The 15,519-nt window shown below is 36.5% G+C and overlaps 1 protein-coding gene and 1 long non-coding RNA gene across 3 annotated transcripts in view; one reads left to right on the forward strand and one right to left on the reverse strand.

The window, feature by feature from the left end:
• PRKN (parkin RBR E3 ubiquitin protein ligase) overlaps positions 1–15,519 on the forward strand; it is a 670,711-nt gene that overhangs the window by 419,384 nt on the left and 235,808 nt on the right. The gene's annotated exons all lie outside the window — the stretch shown is intronic.
• Positions 6,514–9,188, reverse strand: LOC128785308 (uncharacterized). Its single transcript, XR_008429829.1, has 5 exons — positions 8,890–9,188; positions 8,328–8,384; positions 8,181–8,237; positions 7,365–7,418; positions 6,514–6,596 (listed from the first exon to the last, which is right to left on the reverse strand). It is a non-coding gene; the product is annotated as an uncharacterized LOC128785308 (long non-coding RNA).

Genomic DNA, 15,519 nt, shown 5'->3' on the forward strand with positions numbered 1-15,519 from the left:
AATATCAATTTGTGCTGTTTTTAGTAAAACTTGGAAGAGAAACTTTTTTATTATTTTTCTCATTTTGTCTTCTCAGAATGTGCACAAGCACTGTTAAAAGTTAGATTTGTTGAAGAGCAGGTCTGGGCACAGTTCAGTGCTGGTGCCGATTAGAGATATCTTGCAAATCTAAGGAATAAAAATGGAAACTTCATGCTCTAAGGGAAGAATCCTTGATTTCCATTGGCACACGCTTTTAGCTCACAGCAGACTTTAGGCTTATGACACTTTTTATATGTTGGAAATCTTCTTTGCATAATTTGAGAGGTTTTAAAAAAATATTATACTACTCTTCTCCCTCAGGGCCCTCTACAGTTGGAATCTTAGTACTAGAGGACCCTGTTTCTGCAGGCAGATGGATATGAAAAATAATGCTAATAAAATTTGTAAAACTCTTTTTAACATTTTTATAGGAATGTATTTGTAATATATATATAGAATACAGGATAAATTATGCCATTTTATGGCTTAATATTACTCAGGATGGCTTGCATATCTCCCTCATGGTTTTGCCTCTGTTTATTTTATCGTTTACAAACTCCTGTTATGCATTACATAAATATTTGTATATGTGAGGGACTAGTATGCATATATATTCAAACAGAATACATATATGTACATACTCACACATGCATATAATTATATATAGAAAAGTATAGCTTTTGAGTTAGAAGTCAAGAAATCTCAGAAATTGTTGTACTGTATCTACTATTTCATTTAATGAAGTCATATTTTCCTTTAAAGTGTTTCTTCACAACTTCCAGTGAAGTCATTTGGATATGATTCTTTATGTTATGTTAGAAGAGCTGAACCACTTTAGAAACTCTAAACATTTAACATCATAATGTTAAGCATGCCTACTTTGCAAGTGGTCAGTTATGGTAGGAGTTTCTGCCTCTGTTTTTCAGAAGTTTTTTATGTCTTACATTCTTTCCCCTCCTGAAATATTCTGGGTTTTTTTCTTGTTTTTTTTTTTAGCTCATTTCACATTTTCTTTAAAAAAAAAAAAAAAACAAGGAAACAAGCAAACAAGAAAAACCTCAAACCCAAAACCTTGGTTTTTTATCATACTGTGGTACAATGTAATGTAAAACTCATGTAGCTATAGGAAGGGGAATGAAGGTGAGAATAAATATTAAGATAAATAAGCAAACATAAAGGAATGATGGAAGTGGACTCCAACCAGTCAGAACAGCTGCAGAAGTCAAAAAGAGACTGTTGGCTGCAGGAAGAAGGCATAGAATTGGCAGTGTTCTCCTTCTTCCATACTCTTCACAACAAGAGGGTCACAACCATGTGATTCAGTGTGATTACCTCATTCTGGGGAAAGTTGCAGTGTAGCTGATACTTTGGTTCTCTACACCTTTTGGTCTTCATGGTTAAGACTGGAGAAATATTCAAGCCCCAATGTGTGTTCTCTGGAAAAATGAAAGGGCCTTTCAGACAGCTGTTGTTTTGCTGTGATTGCCTCTTCCCTTTGGCTGTTTTCTCAAGCCACCTCCTTAGTCACCTCCTTAGTCACCTGCCAATTTTTTGCACACCCTATTAGTTTACCTTTTCTTCTGGACTACTTGGCCATTGACTTTTCTTCTTATCTTATATCTTCTTAATGACACTTCTTCCGTGCCCTTAAACTACATTTAAGGAATAAATTATATTTGACACTAGTGCTCATAGCTTCTTCACACATGTGCCTGCTTTATTTACAAGCTATGCAGTTAACATAAAGCAAGGATTTATTCAATCTAGCTCAAGGAGAGGTTTATTGGACCTTGCTATTGTAAGCTTGAATCTCCACAAGAAATTAAAAAGGCAGTTAAAGGAAATCCTAAGGGATTTGCAATTTATAAGACTGTAGAAAGCATTCTAAAAGACAGATTTGGTGAGAACAGTACTAAAATATGCAAAGGGAGATTAATCAAACAATGCATAGTGTTGCAAGACTTAAAGATAACTGGATGAGTCACTAAATATCTGTGAAAAACAGAAGCAAAACTGCAATACTATTAGGTATTGTGCGAATTACATTGAGATAAATATAAGCACGAGAAAAAGTTGGTAGAAAATTATTCTGTCATCTAATTTTGCTGGCTAGTGAGAATCTATATGCCTATTAAGCTCTGAGTGGTTAGCATCTTGGAAACCCTGCTGAAGGACACGAAGACATCACAGTTATTAGAAGTGAAATGGGACACGATAGCTCTATTAGAACCCCCATTTCTAATAGTCCTTTCCTGCTCTCTGAAGCGGTCAGCATGGCATCTGTCTATTTCTTCACTGTAAATGGGTGAATATTCTCTGCAAATAGTGCAATCAACTACATTACTGATAATGCTTATAAAATCCTTGGTGGCTGGAAAAGGACTTTCGTTACCTTGGATGTCTGTTCTAGGGGAAAATAGCATACATATGTAACAGATCCTGATGTATATGGTGCTACAGTGCCCATAATGGAGCTAAGGCTTACAAAATGTATTATAACTCATAAACATAGTTTCATAAGCAAAAAAAACTGTTAGAAATTTCGATGTCTGGCTTAGTTGTGAAGTAGGACACCTCTAAATAGGGGTCTAGCTGGGAGAAAGAACACTAGTGATAGATGGAAGCATCAATGAGATATGTAGTCCTGAAAGAGCTGTCCATTGGGAAAGACATACTGATTTTAAAAAATGCTGTCAAAAGTGATTCTGGCATATTTTGGTTCTATATGCCCATGTGTTTCAGGTAAGCAGCATGGACCATTAATGAAATATTAGTAAAATGTACTTCATGTTTCTTCTGAAATTACTTTAAAACTTGTATTAACACATAAGATGTAATATCAGACCTATAGATTTAAGTGAATAAACTGAAAATTGATTTAATTCTGTTACTTTACTGCTTGCTTGCATCTGATCGGTCTACAGGATTATGGTGCACTTAGACAAATTGTACCTGACTTGGCTTTTTCAATATACTTTATAGTCAGAGTTACTTAGTGGAAAACTCAAAGACATGTATGCTGGTATATCCAGAACTGAGTAGATCATCTTACAAGTCATGCCATCATGCCAATGTACACACATCCTGGAGTCCCTTGGTCTCACTACTTGGCATCCTTTCTGTACACATTCAGATCTTGCCAATTCAGCTTGCTCTGTTGCAGTATTTCCTCTCAAGCTTACTGGAATATTTAAATGGCAGGTGTTCTTTCAATTCTTTAAATTTAACATCTAATAGTTCCCCTCATTTTCTCTCTCCGACTCCTTTGTGTTTTTACTGTTAACTTTTCATTGGCTGAGATCTCCTGATGTCTTCAGTGCAGGGACACTCTTTCCACTCTTTAATTCCCTCCTACGTAACTCTCTTTACCTGTGCTCTGTGCCTCATTTTATTCTTACTGGGTCATTTCCTTTCCATTCTTGATTGAACTTCACCAATTTTCTTTTCTCTCTTCTTTTCCAGACTCTCACTGTTTTATTGCTTTGGCAGTATGAAGTGCCTAATTTGCTTTCCATCCTCTTTCTTTAACTCCATTGGCCAGCTTTACAATTTAAACTGTTCTTTGGTCTTGTTATGCCTCTTCCCTGCTTTTATCGTCTATCACCTCCACCTCTTATTAGAATCTCTGAATAAGGAAACAATCAGCAGTCAGCTTTGTCAGTGCTGAAGTCCTTTGAATGAGTCAGAACCTATGGAGTGAATGAAATGCAGCCCAGTTTAATATGGTCAAGCTGTCCTGTCTATAAGCGCATGGGTCCCAATCGTATTTCCTGATGTCACCATTTTCAGTGGCCTTGTGGGACATTAAAGTTCCCTACACTGTTTCTTGGCACAGATACTGTCATCTGTACATTTCAGGGTTTGGGCTGGGTTTTCTTTGGAAGGGAAAAAGTGGGGTGCAGTAACGGAGTCTTACCTTCTCTTTGTTTTCTCTCTATTCTTTTAATTCCCCTTCCTAAATTTAATTATTCTCATTCTTTTTAAAAAAAAAACTTTTATCACCTCTGAGACAACAGCAGGGAAGTCCTGGTGATCAAACTTGATTTCCTTTTCTACAAGGTAACCCACCTAGCTGATCAAGGGAAGCCTGTTGATGTAATCTTTTTGGATTTCAGTAAAGTTTTTGATACTGTCTCTCACAGGATCTTTCTGGACAAAATGTCCAGCACACAGCTGGATAAACACATCATGGGATGGATGAGCAACTGGCTCACAGGTCAGGCACAGAGGGTTACAGTGAATGGGGTGACTTCAGATTGGGGACCTGTCACTAGGTGGGGACTGTCACTGGGCTCCATTCTCAGCCCTGTGCTCTTCAACATCTTCATAAATGACTTGGGCACAGAACTGGAAGGGATACAGAGCAAGTTCAAAATAGGATACAAAACTGGGAGGAGCTGTTGGCTCCCTCAAAGGCAGAGAGGCCCTTCTGAGAGATCTCAGCAAATCAGAGAGTTGGGCAATCACCAACTGTATGAAGTTCAACAAAGGAAAGTGCCAGATTCTGTACCTGAGATGGGACAGCCCTGGATGTATGGACAGGCTGGGGAATGAGATGCTGGAGGGCAGTGCCATAGAAAGGGACCTGGAGGTCCTGGTTGATGGCGAGTTGAACGTGAGACTGAAGGGAGACCTCACTGCAGTTACAGCTTCCGCATGAGAGGAAGAGGAGGGGCAGGCACTGATCTCTGCTCTGTGATGACCAGTGACAGCACCCTAGGGAATGGCCTGAAGTTGTGTCAGGGAAGGTTTAGATTTAGGAAAAGGTTCTTCACCCAGAGGGTGGTTGGACACTGGAACAGCTCCCCAGGGAACTGATCACAGCACCAGCCTGACAGAGTTTAAGAAGCATCTGCACAATGCTCTTGGGCAAATGGTGTGACTCTTGGGGATGGTTCTGTGCAGGGTAAGGAGTTTGACTGGATGACCCTTGTGGGTCCCTTCCAACTCAGCACAGTCTGTTTTTCTGTGAACTTTTGAAGAAGGAATCTGTTTTGACTCTGCATTAGGCAGGCTTGGCATTGCAGTGATTTCTGTCAATTGCTAGAAATCATAGAGTGGTTTCCCAGGGATTTGTTTGATACTTGGTCAATTGATTGCAATATCTGGCAAATGCACAAGCACTCACTAAAAAAATGAATCAGTCACTTGTCTTAGTGATTCTCTGCTGTCTAATACATTATGAATTATTATATTCATCTTTCTCTTTGATACTTACCAGGTACCTTTCTTCTGTCCATCTGCTTATTTTTTCAGGACTTGTGATTATTTTAATTTATACTTCTATGCATAATTAGTCAATATCTTAAAAAAGAGTGTGAATGTGTGGTATGGGAAGGTGGGGGAAGAGATTGTCATATCATTTTTTGGAAGTCCAGCTCCTGAGGCATAATGTCAAATATCCTAAATGTCTTAGCTGCAGCTCAGATTTTTTTTTCCATACTGCCTTTCTGCTGATGCAGGAAAAGGCAATTGCATTACTTTCCTGGTGACTTAAAGTAGTAGTAATTACACATATGATGTTACTAGATTCTCCACATCCTGCATTAGGACAGTTATGATTGACTTATTGATGACTTCATTAATTCATTTCAGAGGACAAGAGCTTAAAAATTACTTTTTTAAGATTTTCACATATAGACTTGACACTCTGAAAGATGTCTTGGTGTCTAATTTACAGTTCTTTGAAATCACCAGCTTTTCCAAACTTATTAGTTTCAACAGTTATTAGGAAATAAAAGTCAATTAGCACTTCCAGGATATACCATGAAAAGATATTTCCCCAAGGTGTAAATGTGTTACTTAGTAAGACTGCTAGCCAGTTACATCTTGTCAGTACCCAGAATGTGAAAGCTTTGCATACATCTAAATAATGAGAAAATCAGTTTACACTTCACATATTGCAATAAGTCAATAAACAAAACTTCCCAGCATCCATTGGAAAGCTGTGAAAAAAGAAAGATACATTGATACATTTTGCTGTCTCTCCCATTAAGAGGTGGATACTATAAAAGATTGCAAAACTTTTACATGCATATATTGAGTGGATGAAAGGAGTGACTTTCAATGAATATGTTAGTATTTTCTAACCTTCATAAAGTGAGATATTTTGTCCCTGGAGAGGAGAAAAAACCCTGCTTTACTGACATTGCCAATTGGGCCAGGGAAGGTTGATTGTTAGCATTAAACTTCTAACCATCTCATCCTTCTGTTGTATTAGAGGACAGGTGTGCTTTCAGCCTGGTTCCTGCTTTCATGCAGTTTCATCATCCCTTCAGGCTTCTTATTCCTTTGGTCCTTTGGCCATTCTTTTATATCAAATGAAAAGATCAGTTTTTCAGGATGAGTCCTTTGGTTAAAAATGTCAGCCCAGCATTTTCTTCTGTCTTTGCTTTTAACTCCTTAATGTTTGGAAAGACCTTGGTTTTTCTGAATGGAAACAGTCATTGAGGGTGAATTTTTTTTTTTTTTTTTTTTTCTGTCAAGGAGAATAATCTCTTCTCAATCCAAGGAAAAATAGACACACATGGATTTTCATATCTTGGCAACTCCACAGCAGTCCCATTAGGAAAAACCTGCAAAAGGTTGCAAGCTCTTGATTATCACTGAGTTAAAAATGGCAGAATAAACTTGCTTTAATTGGGCCAGGATCTTAGGAGCCAGGATTTAACTTCCACAGCTATGAGTTACCATCATGAACAAATGCAATTGTTATTTTGTGACTTTGTTATTTTGTTGTCACAAATTGAAAGAGGTCATGTAGTCAGAATCAGAGTAACAAAAAATATTGCTGTGATTTAAAAAAGCAGCTGAAAATTACTAGGGAAAGTTTTATCTAGAGTGTTCTTATATGTTTTTGCTTTTATATGAATTGGTATGTGTGATAGAAGAAGCTTGTGATGTTTGTGCACCTCTGTGGTTATTTGCTTAAGTGAAATAATAAAAAATGAAATATATGGTTTTTAAATATTTTTGTCTAGATAGGAATGTGGGAGGGCTTAAATTAAAAAATTAAGTATTAGATGTTCTTCAGAATTATGTAAACTTTCTATTATTCAGCCTGAGTTACAAAGCTGAGATATGTATTTTACTGACAGGAGAGGATAAAGAAGATTAAATGACAATATTATCATTCTTATAATGTAGGTGATCTAACCTTGGTGTATGCTTAGCTAAGAAAGGTGAATTTCACCTTTATACAGACAGTCTTGTGGAAGTCTGTTCCTCTAGCATTGTGGGAGACTGGTTTTTTTTGACTGAATGTTAGCCATCATGTGCAAATGCATTATAATAACTGTCATGTAAAATGTTAAGAAGATATTTAGAGATGGATTCTCCTCTACCTTCCACTTTGTCCTGTAATTTCCATCAGCACAGTTGTATATCCACTCACAGAGCTGTAAAGATGGAAACATGCTGAAGCTTTGTGTCAAGTTTTCTCACTCCCCTTGTCCCTCAGTAGCAGGTTATGTAAATGGCTGCAGACCTACAAAGTCATATTTACAATGCCTGAGCCCTATAGGACAGAAACACTTGGGAACACATTTTTCTCTCCTGCTTATCAGTCTTAATTTAGCATACTGCTACTTAATTCAATTTCATATATTCCAAATTTACTCTTTATCTTAATATAATTAAATAACATTCTCCTCTGTATATTTTTGAATAGCCTTCTACCTCTATTTTATCCATACATTCAGATGTAGTTAAAAACTAGTAATACTGAATTGCTTCTGCTGAATAGGATGTCACAGCAGAATAGTTCAAGTGTCTTGCTGCAGTGCCAAGCTTGAACCTTGTCCTGAGCTTTTGCTTTAGCGCCACTCTGTCACTGGGGACATGTCCTTTGAGCTAGAAAATCAAAGGCTTCTGCACACACAAGCCACATTATTTTATTGTGTGCTATCAGCCACAGAAAGTGGCCTATTTTTTTTTCTCTGACCAGTGTGAACAAGAAATGGTCAAATGGCCCCTCGTTTGTATGAAACGTTTTGTGTACAAAACTGAAAGTATTTTGCATTCAATATTTGATCAGGGTTTTTAAAAATTCTATAAAAATCTTAATTCTTGAATAAATTGTATTCATAAAAAGATCATGGTGTAGTAGAGCTAGTCTCCCCTCACCAGCTGCTCAATCCCTGTTAAAATATTTCTCCTACCTTTAAACTACATTTGTCATTGGAGATTTCCACCAAATTCCATTAAATTCTGGTACTCTGCAAAGTAAATAGCCATGAAAGCACCATGCTTCTTAACACAAATCCTCAATCCCCTGCTAACACCTTATATTACAACTGTCTAATTACCATGTTCTGCAGTAACCTCGTGGGGCTTCCATAGGTAATTAGAACTCCAGAGCATTTCTGCAATAATCCAGTAAGGACCTCTTAAGTAGAAAGAATTATGTGGTACTAATATTTTTGCACCCACGCGTTCTTCACAGTTAGTTGTTTCAATTAATATTTGGCAGCAATGAAGAAATTCATAGAGGTTCATAAACTGAGACAATTCTCAGGAAATTTTTAAGGCAAATGAGTTGTAGTCGGGGTCACTTAAAGATGCAGGGCACTTTAGAAAAATTTAAATTCCTAGCATGTCAAGGTATTGCAACAGGAGATTTTCATATTACTACTAGGAGAGATGCCTTAACTTGCCCCATTCCTTTAAGACTGCAGTGTTTGGGTAAATTTTCTTTTAATTTCTTGGAATTTTTATCAAGTCGTTGTAGATGAAAAATGTGAGTTAAAAAGCATGGTGAGTACACTCTGATACTGTTCTACAGACATATCTTTGATGACAGAGAATAGTAGAGAGAACTATTGAGATGTTTCCTTGATTCTGGATGCCTTTATTTCACTTGAGTCTCACCTTCCCTTTGTTTTTCCTTTCAGTTAAAGATACCACATCTTATGCAGCTATGAAGGGCCTGTGCACACTGCACACACTGCTCATACTGGCACTGTAGGCTCTAAATACTATTTACTATCCTTACAAATTATTCTGATTCTTCCCCCTTTTCAGTCAGTGTCAGGCCAATGGTATTTCTATAGATCTATGACAGTGTCATCTGTGCAAGAAAATTACTTCATCATTCATGAAGTACACAGGGGTGTAGAAAACAGCTTTGATCTCAAAGTCACATGTCACTTCTCCCTGCTTCCTGCTCCCCTCAGCCCTTGGACAATCCTTCTGCACCCTCACTTTGATCCTCCACCCCTTTGGAGTGGCCTCAGACACACCCAGTTATTGTGACACCAGGATAGAAGCAGCAGCCCAAGAAAGATCAACAAGAGATGGGGGCATGTGAGGGGCATGATGAGGGTAGGGTGCATTTCTTCACATTGTGCCCAGAATTGGTTTCCTTTCCATGCTGCTCTTTCTACATTGTCTAATGTATCTCTATGTTGGACCGAAAGACCTAAAGCTCTCCAAATCTCTGATGTGTGTCTCATCACAGGTACCAACCTGTTTCATTAGTTAGCTCCCAGTAGGGTAATGACTACAATTTATTACTTTACTGTTGGTAAGATCATGACTACAGCTTATGGTTGTTTGCCATACCCTTTTAGTCTTAAAATCTCAGGGTTTGTTCTGCTGTTTTCTGCTTTCTGTGTAATTGTAATTTTTGTTTAACTATAATATCCTGTAAAATAAGGAGAGGTCTGGAAGAAGTCATTGGACAGGTTGATTAGAAGGTCACTTATTTTTCTTGCATTAAAAGGGCAGAAGAACAAATGCCATTCCAATTTATCATCATATGTAACCTTTGATTAAACAATTTTTTGCTATATCAGTGTGAGTGGCTTTAGGCTTCAGAGTAGATTACTGAAATTGAGAACTTTAGCACAAAATAAAAAGTCATTTTTTTAGATGATTATTAAATTTAAAAGTCCAATCTGGAAGTCACCTTAATTAAATGTAAAATTGAGTCCACTGAACCTCTGTGCATTTTCCAATCAGAGCATGATGCTTCCCTAAAATATCATAAATTGTCTCTATTCTGCCAGTTAATTCCGTTGTTTTGCAGCCAAGATTATAGGTTAGACTTGATTACAATAAAACTTGCTGTTTCTTTGAATGTGATCCATGAACCCTAGTAAATACGGTCTTTCCTTAACAGCCTTCTAGCTATTACCAAGTTATGAATTTAGTTTAATTTATGTGGCAAAGTTTCCAAATAAAATGCATTATAACAATCCTAAAACTGTAAGAATAATAGATGTATATTTATGTGATTTCTCATTGTTTGTACAGCTTTGAGAAGGGACTATATTTGGTATGTCTAAGAGAAAAGCAAGTACATAAGTGAGTAGGTGTGTGCACATGGAGAACCACACGTCGTTTTGCCATGGAAAAAGACAACCACCATGTAAAAATTCTCAGTATATTCTCAGAGAGGTAGTGCAAAATGATCTCAGAGAGAAAGTACATCACCAAAAGAATCACTCTGTGTTGCCGAATGTTTGAATAATGTCCATAAAATTGCTATTCTTAGTGAATGGGCTGTGGTTTTTGTTTCTTCCTGAACAAAAAAAAAAAAAAAAAAATTCCTGTCTGCCACACAGTGTGGGTAAAACTCAGATTTAGTGATGCCAGTAGCAAAAGAAGCAGAATTTACATGTTTCCACAGGATAGGATTTTGACAAGCTTTTGTAGATTTGTACAGCCCAAAGCAAGGACATAGTCACTATTGCTGTATTGCTGAATAAGTTCTTCTGGATCAGATGGGGTTTTTTCCCTTTCCTTCTTTGTTAGTTTTTAATTTTTAAATTTGTAATCTTTGGAGATAAACCATTCCCATTATAAATGCTAACTACTTTGTTTTTCTCCAAATAAATCTGGAAGATAAATCTAATTCTAGATGTGCAAAGTTTATAGATATTCTCTGAACCTCCAAAAAATCCTAGCTGAAGATACATGCTTTTTTTAATATGTGTACAGCTTATTCTCCTATGACATAGAATTAAAATTTCCACAACTAACAACAAAGCAGTGTTTCTTGGCATAGCAAAAGTGAGTGTATGCACTATGCACACAGAAGGGATTTGCCTTCCATGTGAATTCTTTCTCTGGGACCGAACTTTGAAATTTCCTAATTTTCTCATAGTTCTGTTTAACAGCAAACAGAGATTACGTACCTGCCATTTCTTAAAGCTGGGGGTGGGGTGGGAGGGTGCTGGTGAATAGACACACACAGTTGATCCCTTTCATGGATCCATTCTAGTTACAGTGGTCCTGGGCAGCCCATGCATATAACCCGTGCCAGCTCAGTCACAAGCCTGAACAGTAGTTCTTCATAGGCTGCAAAATGGGTAGACAAATGCCCATTTCTTCCCAGGGAAGGCAAACCTCCCTGGATGTACTGACACTCTGCTATGAAGAAAGTCTGTAGAGTCTCCGCTTTGGAGGCAATCCAATGTTTTTCCAAGGGCTAAATGAACTACTCTCTAGACCCAGCTTTGTACAATTTGCTGAGCTCAATGAACTCTTTTCTTTTCTCCTTTCCTCCTCATACTTCTTTGTTACTTTTAACAATGTGTAGTAGAAAAATTGGCAGTTACTCAATGAAATCACTGTTCAGCTTACACCAAAAGGAAGATTTTTTTGTGAATTTGCACTTCTAAGAAGATGTCACAGTTTTCAAACGAAGTGGTGAGACTCTGAGTTAATGCTTTTTGAATAGTTTGAATAAAAGGTTGCCCCTGAGTCTGTAAAACAGAAGCAGTGAGGCACAGTACCTCCTGGAGTTCCCTTTGGCCAGTTTGTCTTTGCTCTGCTCTTAACTTGGGTCTTTGTCTGCTGGGCCCAATCTTGAGCAAAGTAGTCCTCAGTACAGCTTAGAAATATCAATGGAATGCAGGCTCTGACTGATTTATTCTTCCTCTTTTTTTTTTTTTTTTTTTTTTTTTTGTCTGCATTAAAACAGAGTTGGCTCACAGTATTTCTTTGCTCCATCATTACTTTTTTTTCAGAGCTTACTCATTTAAACTTCAGGATAAAAATGCCACATTTGCTTTTTTTTATTTTCTCTGCTCTTTTTTTTTTTTTAATTCTGTTATTGCTATACATTAGTGTTGCTTGTAACACACCATTTCTATCACAATTGTATGTGGCTACCAGAACAAACCTGCTTCTTGGCTGTATTATGCAAAAAGCTAAACAAAACATAATTAATGAAGCAAAGCAAAGGGACTCACAGGTGACATTTGTTCTCTTGAAGATTAAGTGGACTTTGTGAAAACTATGAGGATGTAAGAGAACAAAGGAAAGGGGAAAAATGTAGGTAGGATTTTGCTGGTTTTGTATGTGTGCTAAAATGGAGATCTTAAGCAATATGCAACCCTTCCTTTTCTATTTACCATTCCCCCAGCCCAGTCTCTGAAGTATGAATGTGTGCATTTTCTCTGCTAGAATGAATAAGGAACATGGGTATCTAGCGACTGTGATCTTCGTTAAAGTTATGAAAACCTTTTTGTATAGAAATACCAAGTTTATAATGCTATCATTTGTATTGTACCATTGATACTGGAATGAAATCTGTAATTTTAAAACCAATTTCATGCTATTAAGGAGGTATTTCAAGTCACCATTATAATCTACACCCATGATCTTTACCTTAGCGAAGCATTGACCATTAGAGATAAGTTGAGTTGATTCATTTTTGCTCCTGATATTGTGCAATTAAAATTTGGCAACCAACCATATGCAATAATTTTGCCAAGTTCAATTTATGGCTTATAAAAACTAGGAAAAGGAGAGAGATTACATTTACAGGTGGTCATAAAGATGTACTTTCTGGGGACATTGTATCTTTCCCCAAAAGAGTATGCTGATAACACTAACATATAATAATTACAAGAAAACTTTGCATAAATGGTTTTATATTTTATTAAGATCCTCAATTGGATGGTGTTCCATCAGTTCTGCCTAGGTAGATTCTTCTGTTATTTTCTTTTGTTAAAAAATAGAGTTGCCATAACAACTTCATGAAAATTTCATGTAACTTATATAGAATGCTATTTTTATAAGTATTTAGAATTTTGGTTGCTTTAAGCCAAAAAAATATTTTTATATAAATAGCACTTTAGTCTTTAGGTCTTTTGCTTTTCTTGATATGCATTTTGTTTCCTTCAATAAGCTGAAGAAATAGAAGTGTGTAAAAAAAAACCCAAACAATTATTCCCCAAATCACAGTTGAAGTAAGAAATCATATTATCCAGTTTAAAAATCTTCATAGCCTTTGAAAGGTCTGGACATTGATTTGTTGGATCAAAAATAGTGAATAAAGAAGTTAAGTTGTTCCTCTCTATTACTGCTGAATGATTAGGTTAGATTATCACCAAACATACCCACCTAGCACTAACGAGCCACCTTTTTGTGTGGCTCAGCAGAAAGTCTGTAAGTGACACAGGTATTGAGAACCCCTTAAAGTATTCAAGGAATTCAGACATTAAAACATTGAAACATGGTTTGTAGCTGAATTTGGTGCAATGTTTTTCATTTAGATTTGAAAAAAAAAAAAATTAAGTGCTTTTTTGGAAGACTATCTACTGCATGTCCTATTTTTGTACATCCTAGAATAATTTAGCATTTCCTTATGTGCTTAAAAAAAGACCCAAAAAAGGAAAGGACTAAGTAGCTGTTGTAGTTTTGCATCATTATTATTATTTTTTAATATTTGTTGTTGTTCTTGCTCTTGTTTTTTGAGGCTAAACATTCTGGTATACTATATTGGCCTCCATCAGATGAATTCAATTGTCATAGCTTTCAATATTTGTGGTACAGGATTTGTTTCCAAGTTCATAATGATTGTGCCCCTGTGCTATAGCAAAAAATATACCAGAGGCTTATCTTTGAACTTCCGATAACTGTCCAAGTGGAAAGTTTGGCAGCTTGTTGTCATGAATATGTTACTTGATTTTTTTTTTTTTGTAGCTAACAATAAACAAATGAACTTTGTGAAGTTCACTCTGGTTTTGGTTTTATATTTTCTTAATATTTTTCTTTGATATGTATAATTTTCTATATGAACTCCTATTTTACTTGCTTAATGCATTAGTGATGCTTTTATCTACTTAATGTTTTGATGCCTTCACTACCTTTGTCTTTATCTTGTTCTTCTACTGCTTGTCTTTTACATACTATTTTGCTTTTGCAAGGTAAGAAATAGGATCCATTTTCTCTGGGTGTATTTTTATTTGACTTCTAAGTAGTACATGCCATAAGAAGAAGATGAGTGTTAAAAACCAATTTGCAATTTGTCATAATTAATGTATTTTGTTTTTTTAAAGTAGGAAAATATTAATCTCTATCTTTCTGGTGTGTCACACCATTGATTTTTCAAAGCAAACCCCACTGAAATCAATTGAGAGTGGTGCATATAAATCCATGCCACACTATGGTTCCTTATTTACGGCTTTTAATTAAAAGGGGAAAGACATTGGAAATCTCAGTGCAACACTATGGAGATAGTTAGGATTTTATTTTTTGAAGCTCCTCCCTTTGTATGATTCCATCAAAATGCCAAAACAAGAGTTTATCTATTCATGTAAACCAGATGTGAAAAGTAGATAAATTTAATAAATTGAAGAGCTTACAGCATCATCCAAGCGATTAAACGGATTCAACACAACTCTTCCCTTCTCCATACCCCCACTCCACATTATTCTTATCTGCAGAATTAGACTCCCTATTAGGTCTTCTGATAAGAGTCCTTCTGCTTTCTGAGACTCACAGTTCTCAGAGCACAGGGATGAAGTATTGTGCCTGTGGGTTCATATGTTATATCACATACTAAATCAAGAAGATTCAGGTTTGCAGTAGAGTGAGCACAGCTTTGAGAAGCAAGGCATGGAACTTAATTTTAAACTCTGCATCATGTTTAGATACTGAAGAGTGTGCACTGCAGTAAGGTAAAAACACCACTTACTTGCTTCAAATCAGTCTCTTATCTATGAAAACAAGCCAGACCATTTTTTCAGTAAAATTAGCACATAAAAGTCTTATGGGATCCCAAGGGAAAATGAGATCTATTGAATAAAATGGTTTTTTAATGTAGTTACAAATAGCATTTTACTTGTGGATTTCAGTGGGTTTTGTTGGATTATGGGGTTTCATTGTTTCTGGTTTTGTTTTGGTTCAGGGGTTTTTTTCACTGATGTGCAGAATTTTCCACTTGAGCACTAGAATCTGTTGCAGCTATTTAGGTCACCCATTGGGTTCACTGCAGTCAGAGGACTAAGGTCACTCCTCGAAGATAAAATGTCTCCTCACAGCCTGGAGGTCTCAGATGTGGCCAGGGGTCAGCTTATATGTTAGTGGTGGATATTTAACTTAGAGAAAAATGGATGGAAATTTCCAGTTGTATCCAAACATAACCCCTAAATAAACCAGAGGCCATCAGGAGATGGCCAGTATCAGCACACCAGAAAAAGTTTATGTTTTCTTTTTCTAGGTCTGCACATACGGGTATCTGTACTCATTTATATGCACACACAT

The sequence above is a fragment of the Vidua chalybeata genome, chromosome 3 (genome assembly GCF_026979565.1).
Source record: "Vidua chalybeata isolate OUT-0048 chromosome 3, bVidCha1 merged haplotype, whole genome shotgun sequence".
In the NCBI taxonomy this organism is placed as follows: Eukaryota; Metazoa; Chordata; class Aves; order Passeriformes; family Viduidae; genus Vidua; species Vidua chalybeata.